This window comes from Tupaia chinensis, unplaced genomic scaffold (genome assembly GCF_000334495.1).
Source record: "Tupaia chinensis unplaced genomic scaffold, TupChi_1.0 Scaffold000581_1, whole genome shotgun sequence".
NCBI classification, from domain to species: domain Eukaryota; kingdom Metazoa; phylum Chordata; class Mammalia; order Scandentia; family Tupaiidae; genus Tupaia; species Tupaia belangeri.
Window position 1 is genome coordinate 124144 of NW_006160097.1, and position 20638 is coordinate 144781.

Below are 20638 nucleotides of genomic sequence, written 5' to 3' on the forward strand. Positions count from 1 at the left end.
ACTTATTTTGCCCTATAGCAAAAACCTATCTCAAGAAAAAAAAAAAAGTCCACATATGAAAGTATTAAGAAAATATGAATTCTCCTAGTTTTTTTTTTTTTTTTTTGAGAGGTTTTCGCTGTATGGGCGTGTGGGCTCGCCAGACAGAGAGAGAGAGAAAGAGAGACAGAAAGTGAGAAATCACCCCCCAGGGTGGATGGCCATGCCACAATCCCTTCTCCTCCATTCTCCTCTCGGGATCTTGGGCATGCACGCACACGTGCCCGATGTGAGTTTTAAGCCACCGGGTCCCGGACGTGAACTGCGGTCAACTACGTGAGAGTCCAGAGACATAGCCATTACACTAACTGCTGGTCCCTGATTCTCCCAGTTTTAATACCCATTTTGACATGCACGTATTTCTGGTTTTTAAACTCGAGAATTAAATCTATCAATATTGAAATTCTAGCTTTGTGGTTTATTATGCAAGTGTGAACATGTTCTATCATCCAATGAAACCACAATTTCTTCACTTACAATATCAGGATAAAATCTTTTGTCCACAGAGTCATAACGGTTAAATAAGGTCATATATATGATAACACATCACCTTATATGAGTATGGTACATGAAGAGCATACAAAGTGGCCAGTCAATGTTAACAGAGTTTACATAAGTAGTATGATAAATGCTTAATGTTCTTAACTACTTTTTTATTTTGTAAGATGTTTTCTGTTCACATATCTCTCGATAACTATAAAGCATTTTATCATATACTAGGGATATTCATAAAGTTCATGGGCAATGCCCACTATGAAAAAAATATACATGGATTTCAAATTTTTTGCATCCAAAGATCCTTTTACTTATATATCATGTTTCCACGGCAATCTGGCCCATGGCCTATGGTTAAGGAAGCTGGATTCCACTTGCCATCCACATAGTTCAAATCCTTGGTCCTGGGGGCTTAAAAAACACACTAGGTGTTAGGACCAGCAAATGATGTAATGGTTACATGGCTGGACTCCCACGTGGTCAGTCATGGTTCCAGTCCCAGAATCGGTCACTTTAAACTCACTCTGGGCACATGTGCACGTGTGCCTAAGATCCCAGGAGGAGAATGGAGGAGAAGGGATTGCGGCATAGCCATCCCCCAGGAAGTGATTTCTCACTTTCTGTCTCTCTGTCTTTCTCTGTGTCTCTGATGAGCACATTCACTCTGTAGTAAAAATCTCTCTTAAACACACACACACATGCAGACACACATACACACACACACTCACACTGGGTGCCTGTGAATAAATATCTCAAATCCTGGCAGGATAGAGAAATGGAGAAGGAATTACAAAATAACCATGTTTTCATGAACTTTAATTTTTTATTTTTTTGGATAAGTTTTTGCTATCAGGTGAGTGCACTTGCCAGAAAGACAAGGAGTTCAGGACCCTTAACCACCAAGCCACCTGCTGGCCCCCAAAGTTCTTTTTTTTTCTTTGCAGTATGTCAGGTTTCTTTGTTGCTCATAGAAAGTAATTACCTCTGAAATTATTAGGTAGTTAATAGCTACTTAGTAATACATCAATCAAATACATATTAATCCCTTTTTATTTGCTAAAGACATAACAAGGCATTTCTATATGTGACCAAAGTTTGGAAAAGATATTTATTCCTGTTTGGGAAAAGCGACAACAATCAGGATTTAAAGAACCATTGCATAGTTTGCACTACATTTAGCTTCAAAGATAAATATGAGACCAATTTTAAATTTAGTAGTAACTATTATAAAGAATAAATAGCATTCATTCATTCATTTAGCAAGTGTTATTTATTTTTAGAGAACTTTTTGCTATAGGGCGTGTGCACTTGGCAGAGAGAGAGACAGAAAGCAACAAATCACCCCCCCACCAAAGGGGATGGCCATGCCACTATCCCTTCATTTCCATTCTCCTCTTGGGGCATTGGGCATGCACACACATATGCCCAGTATGAGTTTTAAGCTGCCAGGTCCGGGAATTGAACCACAGTTTACTACACGGGAGTCCAGTGACATAACAATTGTGCCATCTACTGGTCCCTTAAGAAATGTTTGAGAGCCAACCAGGGGCAAGATTCTGTGGAAAGATGAAGAATAAGACATACTCTGCCCTCCAGGAATTTCCTTTATGTGATAATATTGGAGATTTCTCTTTTAATCTAATGTAAATTGATATGAAAAGTAATAAACACTATATTTTATAAAATATACTTTTGGATTAAAATGATAGTTATAATATAAATATATAGTACATTTGTGTATGTGTATGTGTGTGTGTGTGTGAGAGAGAGAGAAACATAAGACTTCTCTTTTTTTTTTCTTTTTTGGAGAGGTTTTTGCCATAGGGCACATGCGCTCACCAAAAAGAGAGAGAGAGAGACAGAGAGATAGAGAGTGAGAAATCACCCCCAGGGCAGATGGCCATGCTGCAATCCCTTCTCCTCCATTCTCCTCTCTGGCTCTTGGGCACACACGCTCACACACCTGGTGTGAGTTTAAGCCACCGGGTCCAGAACTCAACCCGTGGTCGACTACATGGGAGTCCAGCAACAAAGTCATTACACCAACTGCCAGTCCCAAATAAAATTTCTCTAAAGAAAATGCCAGAATTTGCAGAAAACAAAATAAATCAGATAGTACAAACTTTCATAATGTAATCATTGTGCCAGTTACAAAATAAGAGCAGAGTCTGGGGACTCAAGCTACTTGTCACCTAGACAACTGAGGTAGATTGTCCATATGGGCTCTAAAGCCATACGGTGAATTTCTACAAGTCCATTTTCAGTTCTTGCTAGGCAATCAGTGGTAGCTAAAGACACATCACTCAACCTAATAATAAATACATTAATTAATTCTTCTTTAAAACTGTTTTAATTACCGAAGGGCATGTACACTTAACCAGAGATAGAGAAACAGAAGGAGGGAGAGAGAGAAAGCTCCTTTAGTGGGGTGTGATCCTACTGCAATCCCTTCTCCATTTCTTCGTCCTGTTGGGATTTGAAGCATACACACACCTGTGCCTGAGGTGTTGTTTAAAGTTGTCAGGGTAGAAAGGATGCTAGGATTCAAACTACATTTACCCATGTGGCATCAGGCTTCCCACCAAGTGTTTAGGATAAGCCAAATTTATTATTTTAGCCTCTGAGTTTCCAAGCCAAAGCCTTTGGCCTTCTGCTTCTTTTGATTTGTTTTATTTTCACTGCTCCACTCTTCATTAAAAGCAGAGGACAAAATACTAGAGAAGATTGTCTTAGTATTATCCCAGTTTGATAAGTATATGTAAAATATTTGCCCATCATTATTGAAGCAGTTACTTCATGAATTTGAAAATAGTAGCATGAGATGGACTATTTTTCATTCAAATTACTCATTTGTATACTTACCATCATCATTTCAAGAGTGAGTTAATGGGACCAGCAGTTAGCGTATTGGCTGTGTTGCTAAATTCCCACGTAGTCGACCGTGGTTCGAGTTCTGGACCCAGTGGCTTAAATCACACCAGGTTTGTGTGCATGCATGTCCAAGATGCCAAGAGGAGAATGAAGGGGAAGGGATTGCGGCGAGGCCATCCCCCCTGGGAGGGATGATTTCTTGCTTTCTGTCTGTCTCTCTCTGTCTTTCTGGCAAGTGCATGTGCCCTATAGCAAAAACCTCTCCAAAAAAAAAGAGTGAGCTAATGTGAATGGATGCACAACCACGCCTAAACACTTGGAAAATTCCAGTGGCAATGCTGTCAAGTATGCTTCTCCTTTAACAGCAGTAGCCTTCTTTACTCTAGATCACTCTAAGATGCATTCAAGAATTGAATTCTTTTATGTTCTACTTTGAACTCTCTTTTAATACTAGAATTCTCTCTGTAATGAGTCTGCTCTGTGTGGATTTAAATTCGAATCCATCCAATGTAAAGCTCAGTAACACATCAAGCTTGTCTCAAGTCTTTTATTTTTGTTTGTGTCCATAAGGACTGATTCTGTGGTCACGCTTTTGAGGTTATTTGTTCTTAAGGATAGCATCTGGGTTATATGTCATCAAGACAGGCAGCCAATGTGAGAGGGGCAGAAGCGCTCCGGCCTTGCTGCAGGGTTACAGTTCATAGACCGGGTCTCTGTGGAAGATATATGAGTGCTCCCGCCATTGTTCAGTGTTCAGTCCAGAAGTTTAACAGGAGAAATCAATGAGGCGCAACTGTGTAAAATAGGGGTCAAATATGTACAGCTGTGGCTCCACATATATCAGATAGCTCTGTTTGATTTTCTTCTAGACAGCATTCATTATCAAAATGGACTTCAGAAGCTTTTTATTAGATACAAATGGATGTTAATTAATTCAGATTGCAGTGGCCATTAGTCAGCTATCTCATTGTGAGAAACTGGATCAAATCAAGCCTGTTAGCGCAATCTCTGATGGTTTGCTATCTCTAAACCATTTTTACATTGGAATTCTTATATTTTATGCTAAAATTAATTTTCTACTCTGGCCTCCTCTTGATTATCATCTACCTTGTTCTTTTGCTGCTTTAACTTATTTAAGGTTTCTGAATTATCTTATTTCTCTACTTATTTACTGATAGTATTATTTATATCTTCTTATCTATCATAAATTTCTGGATTTAAAGAAATTATATTTTAATTTAAGATCTAAATATATTTTTTAAAAAGAAATTATTCTTTTTTCTCTATTTTGCAACATATAAATTCTAACAAGATGCTTCTCTGGTGTTTAAACTATCCATGGTATATAATTCTTTTCTGGAATATTATTCTTTTCATTGTCTTGGCCATTCATCTCTCTGAATGACTGACATAGAAGGTGTAGGCAGATACGAAATATGTATAATTCTTTTTCTTTACCATTTTTTAGACTCATGAAAAGGGGAAAGACAGAAGTAGAAGGCAAAATTTCTAAAAATGATGTGCAAGAGAGAAAGAAAGGATGTGTGTAAATATATGTGTGTGTGTGTGTAAGTAGAGAGGGAAGGGTGCAGAGGGATGTCAAACTGTAATTAACAACAGAAAAGGGAATTGTGGAGAGATGACAGTATGGGGACAGAAGTTATAATAAGGAAGAAATTAGAGGTAATATGGAACTTACAGACAATACTGCTATTAGACCCCCAGCAGGCAGAGCTTTTATCCTTCAGGAGGAACATATACTTTCGTGTGGCTTTTTTAAAACTTTCTACATTTTATTCCAGTGTAAGGAAACAGTACTGTTTGTGATACTTCACTGGGGCAACCCAATCCTAGACTGGAATCTGTGAAGGCTTTACTCTTTGTTTCTATCTCATGGGTTTTCTCTGATTCTTTCCTCTCTGCTCAAACTACAGTCAGTCATAGGACCAGCAGATTGCATAATGGTTGTGTCACTAGACCCCCCACTTAGTAGACCATGGTTTGAGTCCCAGATCCAGCAGCTTAAAACTCATGCTCAAAATTCCAAGAGGAGAATGGAAGAGAAGGGACTCTAATATGGTCATACCCCCTGGGGGGTGATTTGCTGCTTTCTGTCTCTCTGTCTCTCTGTGTCTCTCTGGCAAGCACATGCAACCTATAGCAAGAATCTCTCTTTAAAAAAGAAAGAAATGAATCATCCAGAAGACATGAGAATCTCTTGGATTTGCAAATATGAAGTGATCACAGGATCCTCTGGCCAAGGTCTTGAATCTTGGAAGGCAGCTTGGCAAATGAATTATTACTTTTAGATACTCATGCATTCTCTAATGGGATCCCATAAAGATTAAGCCGACACATCAGTGCTGACATGATGATTTGAGTGATGATCACTCTGACCACCTCCTATCTTGTATCCTTTAATATTGCCATCCATTCCTCAGCAGGCTTTGCACCATGTTTTAGTCAGTCTTCCAGGTTGTTTGCTTCTATTTCCTCCAAAGACATTCCAGATTACTGTTCCATATACTAATGAACCCTTTGGAGTAATATTCTTTCTTACCTCCAATTGATGCATTGACATTTTTCCATCCTGGGCCAGTCTTAAGCTATAATAGACAAGGGAAGGATATTTCTGTGTGACTAGGTCCACTCCTCACTCTAACCACAGACTTTATTATGGATTGAATGTTTATCTCCCCAAAACAGTCATATGTTGAAGTCTAATCCCCAATGTTGTAAAATTTGGATGTAGTGACTTTATTTTTTTATTTTTAAGTTTTTTTTTTTTGAGAGGTTTTTGCTATAGGGCGCGTGCGCTCGCCAGACAGACAGAGAGAGAGACATAGAGACAGAAAGCGAGAAATTGCCCCCAGGGGGGATGGTCATGCCGCAATCCCTTCTCCTCCATTCTCCTCTGGGGATCTTGGGCACGCATGCATGCACATGCACCCAGCGTGAGTTTTAAGCCACGGGGTCTGGGACGCGAACCGTGGTCGACTACGTGGGAGTCCAGCGACATAGCCATTACGCCAACTGCTGGTTCCCTGGATGTAGCGACTTTATAAAATAATTAGGTCATGAGGGCAGAGCCTTTATAAATGGTGTTAATATCCTTGTAAAAAGAGGCCAGAGAGTGAACTCTTTCTCCTTTATGCCATGCGGAAACATAGCAAGAAGACTGCCTTTGAAACCAGGAAGAGAGGACGTACCAAGAACATTACCACACCGGCACCCTGATTGTCTTCAAGCTTCCAGAACTATGAGAAACAAATGGTTGCTGTTTAACCCACTTCATCTATGAAACTTGTTAAAGCAGTCAAACTGACTATGACAGTTACCTTACCTATACTCCCAGTGAGTGGTACTACACAGTTGGCCTTCTGCATTCATGGGTTCCATACTATGGATTCAACCAACTATATATCAAAATATTTGGGAAAAAAAAACAATAATGCAACAAAAATATACAAATTTTAAAAAATAATAAATTGTAGGGTTGACCCTATGGCTTAATGGTTAAAGTGCTTGCATGGTCTCGGTCCCAACAGAGTGGAGAAATGGGAGAGAAGAGATTAATGTAGCCATGCCCTGTATGGGAGTACTTTTTCCCTCTCCATCTCTCTGTCTTTCTTCTATCACTCTCTGGCAGGTACATAAACAACACCTGTGACAATTAAAAATAAAATGTATATAAAGAAAAATATGTTTGAAAAATGCCTTGTTCTACCTTTATTCTATAAAATTCTATACACTCAATTTAACCTGACAAAATAACAAATTTTCACATTTCCTGCATATTCTGAATGAAACTTCCTTTTTTGGTCATTTTCAAAACAGTAGAGTAACATTCTTTGAGAAAGTCATTGGAAATCAGTTCCAGGGGCAGCATGATGGATGCTGCAAGTCTTGAGTAATGATGTAACCAGTACTAAATAAATGGTATAGGGAATGGCAGTAGCAAGATCTATATTGTTTCAATACAAACAGGTGGTGAAGAGCATGCCATTGTGAGTAATAACAGTGTCACTACAGTTCTCAAGGTGGGAGATACGAAGTCCACTAGCTACGACGCATTTGAAAGGGAAGAACATCAAGAAACGGACCCAAACACACAGAGACTGCAAAGCATCTTCATGTACTGATGCATTTCATCATGCACCATGAAATAAACAGTACCCATACCTCTTCTCTATTTATTTTTTTAAATCTCCACTAGTAAATTCATTAAATGATTAAACTTCACAAAGGCCTACAATTTTTTAGTTCACTTTTAAGCCAAGTAGATACATAGGTTGAAATCCTGAGAAAAATATTTTCCCAGGATTCTGTAGAGACTAGGATCAGCTCTGACTCACCAGGTTTTCTCCAGTCGCCCACTGTAGGAGCGTATAACACAACCTTACTTTGAAAATGGCAAGAGTACTTTAAATGTGTCATATTAGTAATAATCATAATGTATCCAAAAGAAATAGGAGAGCATTTTCTTCTCTTGATTATGAGAAGAGATGGTTAAAAGAAACAGGAGACAACTGAAGAGAACCATGGTAATACATTCCTCAGGATGTTTCTCTCTCATATCAAGCATTCAAATGAATCATTATTGTTAAAGGCTAATCCACACTGAACAATGTAACTGTATGTGCTCCCTACAGGTTTAGTTCACATATTTAAGCTGAAGGAATTTACTGTACCCATTCAAGCTATAGATGTTATTGAAGGGCCACATCAAGTATCAGCTATATAGATAGGAAAAAAAAAATTTCTCTTTGAGCTACCAGTTTAGTGAACAGAAAAACATGTAAGCAAATAATTGCACAATGTAATCTAAGAACAAATTGAAGGAAGAAACTAATTTGTATGGGAAAACAGGAGCAAGTTTGGCGTGTGGTAATTTTTGAGCAGTCTTACAAGACCGATAGGAATTTGCAGAGATGTAAGCAAAATCAATCCAATGCAGAATATTGGATATGTATACAAAGATTGATGTTGATCCCAGCTTCCTGTTTACCTTACTCTATGACTTAGAATTCCTATGATAGGAACTATTTCTCAGTAACTTTCAATTAAGCTCTGTAGTTTAACCTACAGGGGTGTTCATTGATGTATTTTGGAAAGTATTTCTCAAATTCTCTCACACAGAGTATGTATATGGCAGCTGGCCCTCCATATGAATGAATTATTTTGAAGACCAGTTCCCTATTCTATGTAGATACCAGTTCCTTGGTGGAGTTGAGGGAATTCTTTACTTTCGAGAGTTTCCTTGCCTTGATCTTTCTTCCATGCATGTGATATCATGTCCGTACCAGAATGATGAAGGTATGAACCAGAGCCCTTACCAGTTCCTGAAAGTCCCACCTGTCCTTTTTCTCTTAACAATGGTCAATGGATTTTTTTTTTAGAGTTTTTTTTGTTTGTTTCGTTTTGTTTGTTTTTTTTTGCTATAGGGCACGTGCGCCCGCCAGAGACAGACAGAGAGACAGAAAGCGAGAAATCACTCCCTGGGGGGATAGTCATGCAACAATCCCTTCTCCTCCTTTCTCCTCTCGGGATCTTGGGCACGTATGCACATGCGTCCAGCGTGAGTTTAAGCCACCAGGTCCAGGACTCGAACCGCGGTCGACTATGTGGGAGTCCAGCGACATAGCTATTATGCTAACTGCTGGTCCCAGGTCAATGGATATTTTAATATATCTCCTGGTGAAGATATTCACATGTTTCTCATAGGATATATGTCATACATCGAAATTTACTAAATTAATGCAATCTTTTTTTCTTCTTTTTTATTTACTTATTTTTTTAGAGAGATTTTTGCTATAGGGCACATGTGTGCACTGGGAAGACAGAGAGACAGAAAGTGAGAAATCACCCCTGGAGGATGACCATGCCACAATCCCTTGTCTTCCATTCTCCTTTCAGAATTTTGGGAACACATGTACATGCACCTGGAGTGAATTGCAAGCCACTGGGTCCAGGCCTCAAACTGTGGTCAGCTATGTGGAAATCCAGAGACATAAGCATTACACCAACTGCTGGTCCCTATCCCAATCGTTTTCTGTTTCCCTTTTCCTCCATTCTCTTCTGGGGATCTTGGGCATGCATTCACACATGCCCATCGTGAATTTAAGCCACCGGCTCTGGGACTCAAACCATGGTCAACTACATGGGAGTCTAGTGACATAGCCATTATGCCAACTGCTGGTTCCCCCCTCTCAATCATTTCTAAAGTGGTTGTAACAGCTCACACTCCCAACAGCAGTGTATGAATGTTCTTCTGGTCTACATTCTTGCTAACACTTGTCATTGTCAGACATATTTTTTTGTTCTTCTGCTTGTGTCTCCTTATGGTCTTTAATTTGAATTTTTCTAATTACTTTGCTATTTAATATTTCATATAAATGTTGATATTTCTTTTTCTTATTTTATAAAATGTATGTTAGTCTGATACTTTGATGCCAATGCAATTTTATATATACATATATATATCCATCCCCTCAAAATTCATATGTTAGAGTTGAAGCCCTACCCACCATCATGATGGTATTTGGAGAAAATTAGGAGGGATAAAAGGATGAGAGTGGGATCCTCACAATGCATTTAATGCTCTTATACATGCTGTAAGCTGATGGCCTTCTACAAGAAAAGAGAAATGGCTTCAGAATAAAAGCTACTCTTCTGGCACTGTGTAGTTCAAGTCCTGCACCTGGTGGCTTGAGAAACTTGCTAGGCATGTGTATTAAGTGACAGGCCTCTGTAAAGTGCAAATGCTAGAGAGCCTTTTTCCAGATGGTTTTCTTGGGGGGAAAGATGCCCCCAGATCAGAAAAGAGCAATCTGAATGCTAAAGGTGAATGCCCTTTCCAGAGGCAAATTGATAGTGAAGCAATGACTCTCTTTTTTTAAAAAATAATTTTTTATTTTATTTTATTTATTGTTACTATTATTTTACTTTTTGCTATAAGGCATATGTGTTCATGGGAGAGAGAGAGAAGAGAAAGTGAGAAAGCAAGCCTCCACGTCTGTGACGCAAACTGCCGTCAGCCACGTGAGAGTCCAGCACCTCAACCACCACATCACCTGTTGGCCCCCAAACAAATGGATCTGAGTGTTTACTTCCCTCATTTTCATGAATTTCCCTCCAAGACCCTGAGCTTACTGTTTTGTTTATAACAGTGTGTTTTTCATAAACAATTTCCCCAGAATGTGAGATCTTCTAGAACCTATTTCTTTTACAGTTATATGCTGAGGGGAAAGTCAAAGTGGGCTCTACTAGACTCCATTAAACCATTTTCTGCTTCTGGAACTCAGCAACCAGAAGAAAGCAAAAGACATACACTACAGACATGTCTACTGGGAAAGAAGTAGAGTTACATAACATAGAAGGTGGCATGAGAGTCATAGGAGGAATGAGGAAGGGAGCATATTGTCACATTACTCAGATCTGACAAAGACAGAAAGTGGTAAGCTTTATGTAGACCTTAGGAACAAACTTTCCACTGATAGAAACAGAATCAGCATACCTGATATAATTATTTACAGGGGAATTTTGCATGAAGCAGGTATATGCAAGAAACAGCATGGGAGGATGTTATAGAAGGAAAAGAATGGGCTTGAGATAAGGGTAGTAGCATTAATAAACTAAAACAGTTGAAAATGTTTTAAACACAGTCTATCAGGTAGCAAGATGATTAAGGTGCTGGATTCCCACATGGCACCACAGCTGGAACTTCAGATCAACTAGCTCAAAAATCATGCTGGGCACATGTGTGTGCATGCCCAAAATCCTAAGAGGAGAATGGAGGACATTCCCACTGGAGGATGATTTCTTACTTTCCCTCTCTCTATTTCTCTATGACAAGTGTCTGTGCTGTATAGAAAAAACAATTTTTTAAAGTTTTTTCCCCCTAGGGTGTGTACACTCACTGAAGAAAGAGAGAGAGAGACAGTAAGAGGGGAAGTGAGAAATCATCTCCCTAGGGGGATGGCCGCACAACAATCCGTTATCTTCCATTTTCCCCGTAGGATAGTGGGCATACATACATACACACACACACACACACACACACACATGCTCGGCATGATTTTCAAGTCACCAGTCTGGGACTCAAAACATGAATGGCCATGTGGGAGTCCAGCTAGACCATCTGCTGATTCTCCAAAATTGTTTTAAACAAATGTTCAAGCATGATCTTTCTATCACCATGAAAGAATTTGCAATCCCTAATGTAGACTTCTTTCCTTTCTCTTTCTCTCTCTGTCTCTCAAGTCAGGGTAGGCTCTATGTGTATAAATGACAGAGAGAGAGAAAGAGGGAGAGAAAGAGAGGAAAGCACCCTCAACAGGGCACAGTCATGTTGCAATACCCTTTCTCCAATACACCAGGATTCTGGTAGCATGCATGCACTTGGTGTGTGTGGGGGGATTCAAACTGCAGTTTTCATTTCATGTGGCTTCCAGCTTCACAATCAGGTGCACTACCACCAGATTAGGCCTTTTTTTTTTTTTTTTTTTTTTTTTCTCTTTCTTTCTTCCTTCCTTCCTTCCTTCCTTCCTTCCTTCCTTCCTTCCTTCCTTCCTTCCTTCCTTCCTTCCTTTTCTTTCTTTCTTTCTTTCTTTCTTTCTTTCTTTCTTTCTTTCTTTCTTTCTTTCTTTTTATTGGGAGAGAGATATTTGCTATAGGGCACAGGTGCTGGAGAGACAGAGATGGAGACAGAAAGACAAAAAGCGAGAAATCACACCTCAGGAAGGATGAGCACACTGCAATCTCCTCTTCTCCATTCTCCTTTTGGGATTTGGGCAAACATGCACACACTGCAGCTTGTATTTTAAGCCTATGGTCCAACACTCAAACCAAGGTCAACTACATGGGAGTCTAGCGACGAAATCATTAGGCCATCTGCTGGTCCCAAGGCCTTTCTTTTATAGCAATATCTTTATGACTGAGTTATTTTTCTAGCATATTCTGGTCAATAGAAATATAATGGGAGTCACCAATGTAAACCATATATTTTATTTTACAATTTTAGTAGCTATATTTATTAAAGTAGAAAGAAACAGATGAAATTACTTGTAATACTTCATTTTATTTAAAATAACATATAGAACTCATTTCAATGTGTAATCAATATAAGCAATTCATTAATTAAATGATTTTATTCTTTTTTCTTATATGCTTAGAGAACATCTTAATTTTGACAGGCTAAATTTCAAGTATTCAGTAGTCACTCATGACAAGGGGTTACCTATGACAGTACAGCTCTAGAAAAAGAAATTTTATAAGTCATTGTTTAGGGCTTGAGACTAATAGGTCCTCAACCTTTAAGTTCCCTGTGTTTAAATTCAACTAGTGGAAAAGAGGCATTTAAATAGATAGACTACTGTCTCATTTGATGAGATATCTCATTGGATGAAAACACAGAAAAAAGAGTTACTTACATGTTTTTGTCCTGGATTGTCAAAGATGAAGGGTCATGACCATATTTATCAGAAGAGTATGATCTTGATGAGGTAATTGCTTGAGAAAAGTGACCTAGACGTTACAGGTATTTCCTACAGCAGCAAACTAAAACTCCCAATATTAGATATAACTAATATTAGTACCTGTAAAGGAGATCAAATCTTTTTTTAAAAAAAATAATTTTTCGATGAAAGTCTCTGGATTCTTTTTTACTTGATAAAGACTTTATAAGAACTATTTCACACTGCACCTTTTGATTTTAATTAATTAATTAGTTAACTAATTAATTAATGCCAGAGAGAAAGTGCTTTCTCTGGAGAGACAGAGATAAAAAGTGAGAAAACAGCTACTATGAGGGATGACCATGTCACAACCCCTTCTTCATTTCTCTTTTTAGACAAGCACGTACATGAGCCTGGTGTGTCTTTCAAACTTGTGTCTGTCATGTGGAATTCAGCAACCTGAACTACCATGCCACTGGTCGGCCATATACATTTTTAGTTTAGTTTCTTTCTTTCTTTCTTTCTTTCTTTCTTTCTTTCTTTCTTTCTTTCTTTCTTTCTTTTTATTGGGAGAGAGATATTTGCTATAGGGCACAGGTGCTGGAGAGACAGAGATGGAGACAGAAAGACAAAAAGCGAGAAATCACACCTCAGGAAGGATGAGCACACTGCAATCCCCTCTTCTCCATTCTCCTTTTGGGATTTGGGCAAACATGCACACACTGCAGCTTGTATTTTAAGCCTATGGTCCAAGACTCAAACCAAGGTCAACTACATGGGAGTCTAGCGACGAAATCATTAGGCCATCTGCTGGTCCCAAGGCCTTTCTTTTATAGCAATATCTTTATGACTGAGTTATTTTTCTAGCATATTCTGGTCAATAGAAATATAATGGGAGTCACCAATGTAAACCATATATTTTATTTTACAATTTTAGTAGCTATATTTATTAAAGTAGAAAGAAACAGATGAAATTACTTGTAATACTTCATTTTATTTAAAATAACATATAGAACTCATTTCAATGTGTAATCAATATAAGCAATTCATTAATTAAATGATTTTATTCTTTTTTCTTATATGCTTAGAGAACATCTTAATTTTGACAGGCTAAATTTCAAGTATTCAGTAGTCACTCATGACAAGGGGTTACCTATGACAGTACAGCTCTAGAAAAAGAAATTTTATAAGTCATTGTTTAGGGCTTGAGACTAATAGGTCCTCAACCTTTAAGTTCCCTGTGTTTAAATTCAACTAGTGGAAAAGAGGCATTTAAATAGATAGACTACTGTCTCATTTGATGAGATATCTCATTGGATGAAAACACAGAAAAAAGAGTTACTTACATGTTTTTGTCCTGGATTGTCAAAGATGAAGGGTCATGACCATATTTATCAGAAGAGTATGATCTTGATGAGGTAATTGCTTGAGAAAAGTGACCTAGACGTTACAGGTATTTCCTACAGCAGCAAACTAAAACTCCCAATATTAGATATAACTAATATTAGTACCTGTAAAGGAGATCAAATCTTTTTTTAAAAAAAATAATTTTTCGATGAAAGTCTCTGGATTCTTTTTTACTTGATAAAGACTTTATAAGAACTATTTCACACTGCACCTTTTGATTTTAATTAATTAATTAGTTAACTAATTAATTAATGCCAGAGAGAAAGTGCTTTCTCTGGAGAGACAGAGATAAAAAGTGAGAAAACAGCTACTATGAGGGATGACCATGTCACAACCCCTTCTTCATTTCTCTTTTTAGACAAGCACGTACATGAGCCTGGTGTGTCTTTCAAACTTGTGTCTGTCATGTGGAATTCAGCAACCTGAACTACCATGCCACTGGTCGGCCATATACATTTTTAGTTTAGGGTTATACAGCTATCACATGGTAGATGACTTGCCACGACCATTCATTCTAAGAAACAGGAAAAAAAAAAAAGAAGAAGAAACAAGGGAGGATAAGAAAGAATATATATTGTTAAGCCAACACAACAGTTCTCTTGTTTTCTCAAAGGTTATTTCATTATCTAAGTTGAGAAACATTTTCTTTTGTTCTTTTATGTGTTTGTTTTCATGTTTAAATAGGCTACATATTGTGTTTTGTGTGTATATGTGTGCATGTGTGTGTTTTCTCTATAAGACTCTCATAGTGAGATGCAAAACCTCTGTGCCCAACCATTTAAGTGATTTCCCTAATAATATAGAAAAAATAATTCTCGAATTAGGATATTCTTAGCTCATTGTTCCACAGTGTACATTATAAATGTAAAGTAGGCCCCAGCGCTGTCTCTCCACAGGGAGAATTTATGACATGGTACTATTATAAGCCCAGAGATTTTACAGTGTTTCATTTTATGGTCTACTCTGCCTAAAATGACCTAAGGTATAATTTTCCTCCCACTGATAGATGCCATCTACAAAGTGCCACTGCTATTGAAGGGTTGGGCTGAACCTGTAAGGAAATAATTCTCACCTTTATGTCTTTTGCTTCAAAGCCCAGGTGGTATTGAAAGAGTGGTACCTCAGTAAAAGGTTATTCATTAAGTGCCCTTAAGCATGTTTGGAAGTACAGAGAACCAGAAAGACTCCAGGAACAGTTCTGATAGCAACTTTTGGTTGTTTGAAGCAATTACCTGAGGTAGTCTCTGAGAATACTGCCAGAACAAGTGAACTATCTAAGGAAAAATATAGCAAATTCCTAAATAGCTTTTGTAGCGCATGTGGGCTCTGTAGACAGTAAGCTCATTATCACACAGGAGACCAGTGCTGGCTGATGTCCTTTAAATCCACTTTGTCTACAGCTGGGCATATGGAAACTACCTCTTAATGACCTGTTCAAGGCAAAAACTCACTTTCATATCAAAGGTCCTTGGTGACGCATGTTGAAAGAGCTCCAGAGAGAATGCACATGACTTTAGAAGAATCAACGTATATCTATTGGTGAAATAAACTGCTGATGATACAGCCGGTGTATTTCAATCCAGTCAGTGCATTTGAATTTAAATTCCACCAGTGAAATGATACATAAAGAGTCATAAATTGTCAGTTTAGCCAGAAAATCATTGTCAGATGAGTCTGCACTGTAGTTCTCATGTGCAAGCATAGAATTAATTATAAATTAGTCAATTCCACCACTAAACCCTAGCCCTTAACTCTTCTCATTTTATTTAGTGCTTCTAATCTTTTTTTTTTTCAAAATCTGTTGTACTTGTTTCAAGGTTTTAGCTATTTGTCTATCTATAAGTATCTCTCTATCTCACATTTTTTCTACAGTTGTGTTGATATTTATATTTAAACACTTCTATTAGCATGTAATCTACTAACCAAATAAAAGGAAAAAAAGGATGAGGAAAAAAAATGAAGGCTGGAGAAGGAAGAGGACTGTGCCTTCGTATTTGTACAACTTTCACAGAGACTAAGAAAGATCAAAATTGATACTGAGTAGTTGCCTTAGGCCGTATATAAAGTAAAAGTAGTACCTATGGAACTAAAAAATTTTTTTCTTAAATCAACTGCTTAATTTAGTTACACAAATAGTTATGAAAGATAAAGGAAGTTTTTTCTATAGACCATATGTTCATAAACATCTGACTTGATACACACAATTGGTTGTAGTGAGAACATATTTCATCCCTAGCCAAAGAAGTGAGTAGAAATATATTGATCACTTTATTTGTGTGTTATTAACAATTGGAGATCAGAATGGAAAATCTAGTGTATATCACATGTTCAGTTGCCAACAGACAGACAGGTATCTACTCAATATAATGTAAATTGTAAAGAACTTAAAAGATCTTCCTCTAAAGGAGAGAATAGAGAAGAAATAAAAAGCCTTCAGAGAGAGGGTACAGTCTGATACATGATTTAAGGGGGAAAATCCTTTTTCTCATTTTCTGAGATATGAGTGGGCATTAACCCAGGATTGGATTTTGTATGATAACAGAAAATGAACATTGTATTTTACTCATTCAATGGACATAAGGGTACAGCCTAAAAAGGCCTTTACCCTAAATACCAAGCTGTGCTTGCTCAGACTTTCTGAATCATTTTGCTAAGGTGAAAGTTGAAAGTTTAACAAGCTTATTTAGCTTAAATTGTAAGAAATTTATTTGGCAGTATGTCCTCTTTACCAGTATAATGATTAATGTCATAAAAATTCACAAATTTTCCTCACTTTTAAAAATTATTTTTAGAATTTTAAATTTAATGTATTATTATTATTATTATTATTGATTTTGACCAGAGAGAGACAAAGAAAGAAAGTGAGTAATCCATCCTCCAGGTCCAGGACCCAAACTGTGATCAGCCATGTAGGAGTCCAGAAGCCTAACCACCATGACACTTGCTGGTCCTTCTCAGTTACTTTTTAATCCTAGCTCCTGGTAGGCCCAGCTTGCTTTTGCATTGCACTAATTCAAAAAGAGAAGCTGGAAATGAGGAGGTTTCTGGCTTTTATAAACCCATACTCTTCTAATAAGCACAGAAAAATGTGATAATGTTATTCCAACATCACCCATTGCTAGTTCTCAAGTATCTAACAACAAGAACAGTAAATCTCAGTAGCAAGTAGTATACCACAATGATTGAACACTCAGATGCTGGAAGAGGCAAAATTGAACTCCAATTACACATCCACCTGTTGGGTTTTGCATTAAAAAGGGGGGGGGGAGCAGAAGAAACAGGTAGCACAGTAGGTAAGGCTCTGAACTCCCACCTGGCTCACTGCAGTTGTTGCTCCAGACCCTGTGGCTTGAGAATCACACTAGGCTGTCTGCATGCATGCAAGCCTAGAATCCTGAGACGAGAATGGACGAAAAGTGATTGTGTGTGGCTATCCCCACTGGAGGTGATTTCCTTTCTCTGTCTCTGGAGAAAGCATGCACCATAAGGCAAACCTCCAGAGCCCCTACCCCCAAAACAAAACAAAACAGCCAGCAGCATGTGGTTGAGGCACCCAGATCCAACATGGCAAACTGCATGGTTTGAGTCCTAGACCTGGAAGCTTAAAAAACAAGCTAGGTGCATGTGTTTACATTCCCAAAATCCTGAGAGGAGAATGGAGAAGAAGAGATGGCAGTGTAGCTATCACCTTTGGGGGTTGCTTTCCCAGTTTCCATCTCTTTCTGGTAAGCACACAAGCTCTATAGTGAGTTAAAAAAAAAGATTAAAATAAATAAATAAAAGGATGCTATGTATCTGGTAAGACAATATAAATATTGAATGAGATAAAAGTGTTTGATTTGTGACAGTTTAGCTGATGTTGATTTTCTAATTTTATTATCTTAATATAGAAAAATATATGAAAAATATATTCGACTTTCTGATTTCATAAGCAGAGATAATAATATATTTGTTGGTATATGGCAATCTGTTACTTTTTTCTTGATATCTCTCTCTGACATGCTAAAAAGAACCTTGATTTTCAACTTAATGGATTGTAAGCTGTTTTCTAGACATTCTTGTCAGTAATGGCCAGTGAAATTGTATATAGAAGGGTCAGGTGACACTTTCCAGGACTTATTTTTAGAGAAAGAAGATATTGTCTTTATTCTCTTATCTGATCCTCTTGATTAGAGCTTTATTATTATTACTATGATTAGTTTTTTTTTTCCAGAAGACACACATACTCACCAGAAAGAGAGAGAGAGAAAGAAAACACTCCCAAGGAGGTGCAGTAATGCTAGTCTCTTCATTTTCCCCTCCTTTCATGATATACACCAATTGTGTTTCTCAAGCCACCAGGTCTGGGACTCAAACCACTTGAATGATCATGTGGAATACAGCCACCTTAGTCACCATGCTACTGGCTGGCTCTTGTTTGGAGCTTTGATATGATCATTAGTGCTAGCCATTATTTTGGATCAGGAGGATGAGTTCTTGCAAATTAATGAACCACAAGAGTCCATGGCAACATCAACCATACCATTCAATCCTGGATAATTTAATTCCAAGTTCACTTTCTATAAGAGAAAAAATAAATTCAATCTTGTATATAAGGTGAAAGAGAAATGAACATGTATCTTTTCTAAGTCATTCTTATTTTGTTCTTTTTATTTTTTAGTAATATGCTAATGTAATCTAAATCACTGCCTTATCATTCTCAAGTTATCCTCCATTAGGAGTAACTAGTAGATGCCAAAACCCAGTAACTCCTTAATAGCTTTTGCTCTAAAAATAATTAAAGAAAAAAATAAATTTTAACTATTAAGAACTTTTTTTCAAAATTAAATTATCTGTCAAAAGTATAAAGAGATTTGTTAAATAGATTTTATCCTTTTGCAATAGTAATGAATCCTAAGGTAGATTTTTTTTTTAATTAAGAAAAAAAATACAGAAAAATCCACCAAAAGCCCATCAACTTTGTATATATTTATTGGTTTTCTCTGTTTGCTCAGGTTTAAAGTAAAAGGTTTGTTTCTAACTATGAATAGTTCAGAGTTGTTTCTTCAAAGATTGCAAATGTACTTGTTTAGTGTTTTTCAAGCCCAGATGAGGGGACAAGAGAACATATTAAATTTACTTTAGTTTTACTTTGTAAAATTATTTACTCCATGGTCTTTGGAGCATAGGGAATGAGTGATGAATAAGAGCAATATTTGTAGGAACTTTTACTTATTATTTCTTTGTTTATTATCCCAATTTATTTTACACATTCAATCATTGTATGCCAATACAACTTGTAAAATGAGCTACCCAACATGAATACACTTCATAGAAGCCCAATTGAAGACATAAACGTTATCATCAACAGACAATCCTTCATTCCTGTTTCTCCTTTCTTCTCTATTTTTCTCCTTGATTCTTTTCTGCTCACTTCCCCCCATCTCCGTTTCTCTTCCCACACCGTCTCTAGTATCCATAACAATTCTCCATGCGTCTATATCCTCCAACCTTTCAGTTTCCTCCATAGAATGTGGAGGTTCAGTATATATTAAGTGGAAACATACAATGTCTCTCCTTCATAGTCTGGCTCGCATCACTCAACAGTAAATCTTCCCTATTAATTCACTTTCAATCAAAAGTCAGGGTCTTGTTATTTTTTTGTGAGTATTCCATAAAGTATATGTGCCACACTTTTACAAACCATTCATCAAGTTGCACCTGCTGAAGTTAGCCAGTATTGCAACTCCCTTAATTTACTTTTTTTTTTTTGAGAGAGAATTTTGATATAGGACACATGCACTCACTGGAAAGACAATGAGAGATACAGAAAAAGTGGGAAATCATTCCTCACAGGGGATGGCCATGCCACAACCCCTTTCTCTTCCATTCTTCTCTAAGGATTTTGCTTTACTTCATGTACTATTCACGATATTGGGCTTATAAAACAATATCCCAAACGATATGCTTTGGCAGGCTGAGCACTTTTAAAAAAATAATTATTAATGGATGTAGGTACTTCACAGAAAGAGAGACAATGGGAGACAGAGGGAGAAAACATCCTTCAATGGGGAGTGATCATGCCAAAATCTCTTCTCCTCCATTTCTTGATTTTACAGGATTTGGGGCCAGGACATACACCTTGTATGCTCTTTAAGCCTTCAGGTCTGGCATTCACACCATAGGTTGTTTATGTGAGATCTGGCTCCCTTAACTGCTGGACCATGCAGTTAACACAAGCTGAGTATGAAAGAACTGCCCCTCGTGCCTAGAGCAAGGACTCGGCTGAGGAGAACTGTTTGCAAGGTCAACAGTTTTACGAGTTCTGGACCTCACCTTCAATGTGTTACTGTACTGGCCCGCACTCAGTTTCTCTGCCATGGGCCTTATTG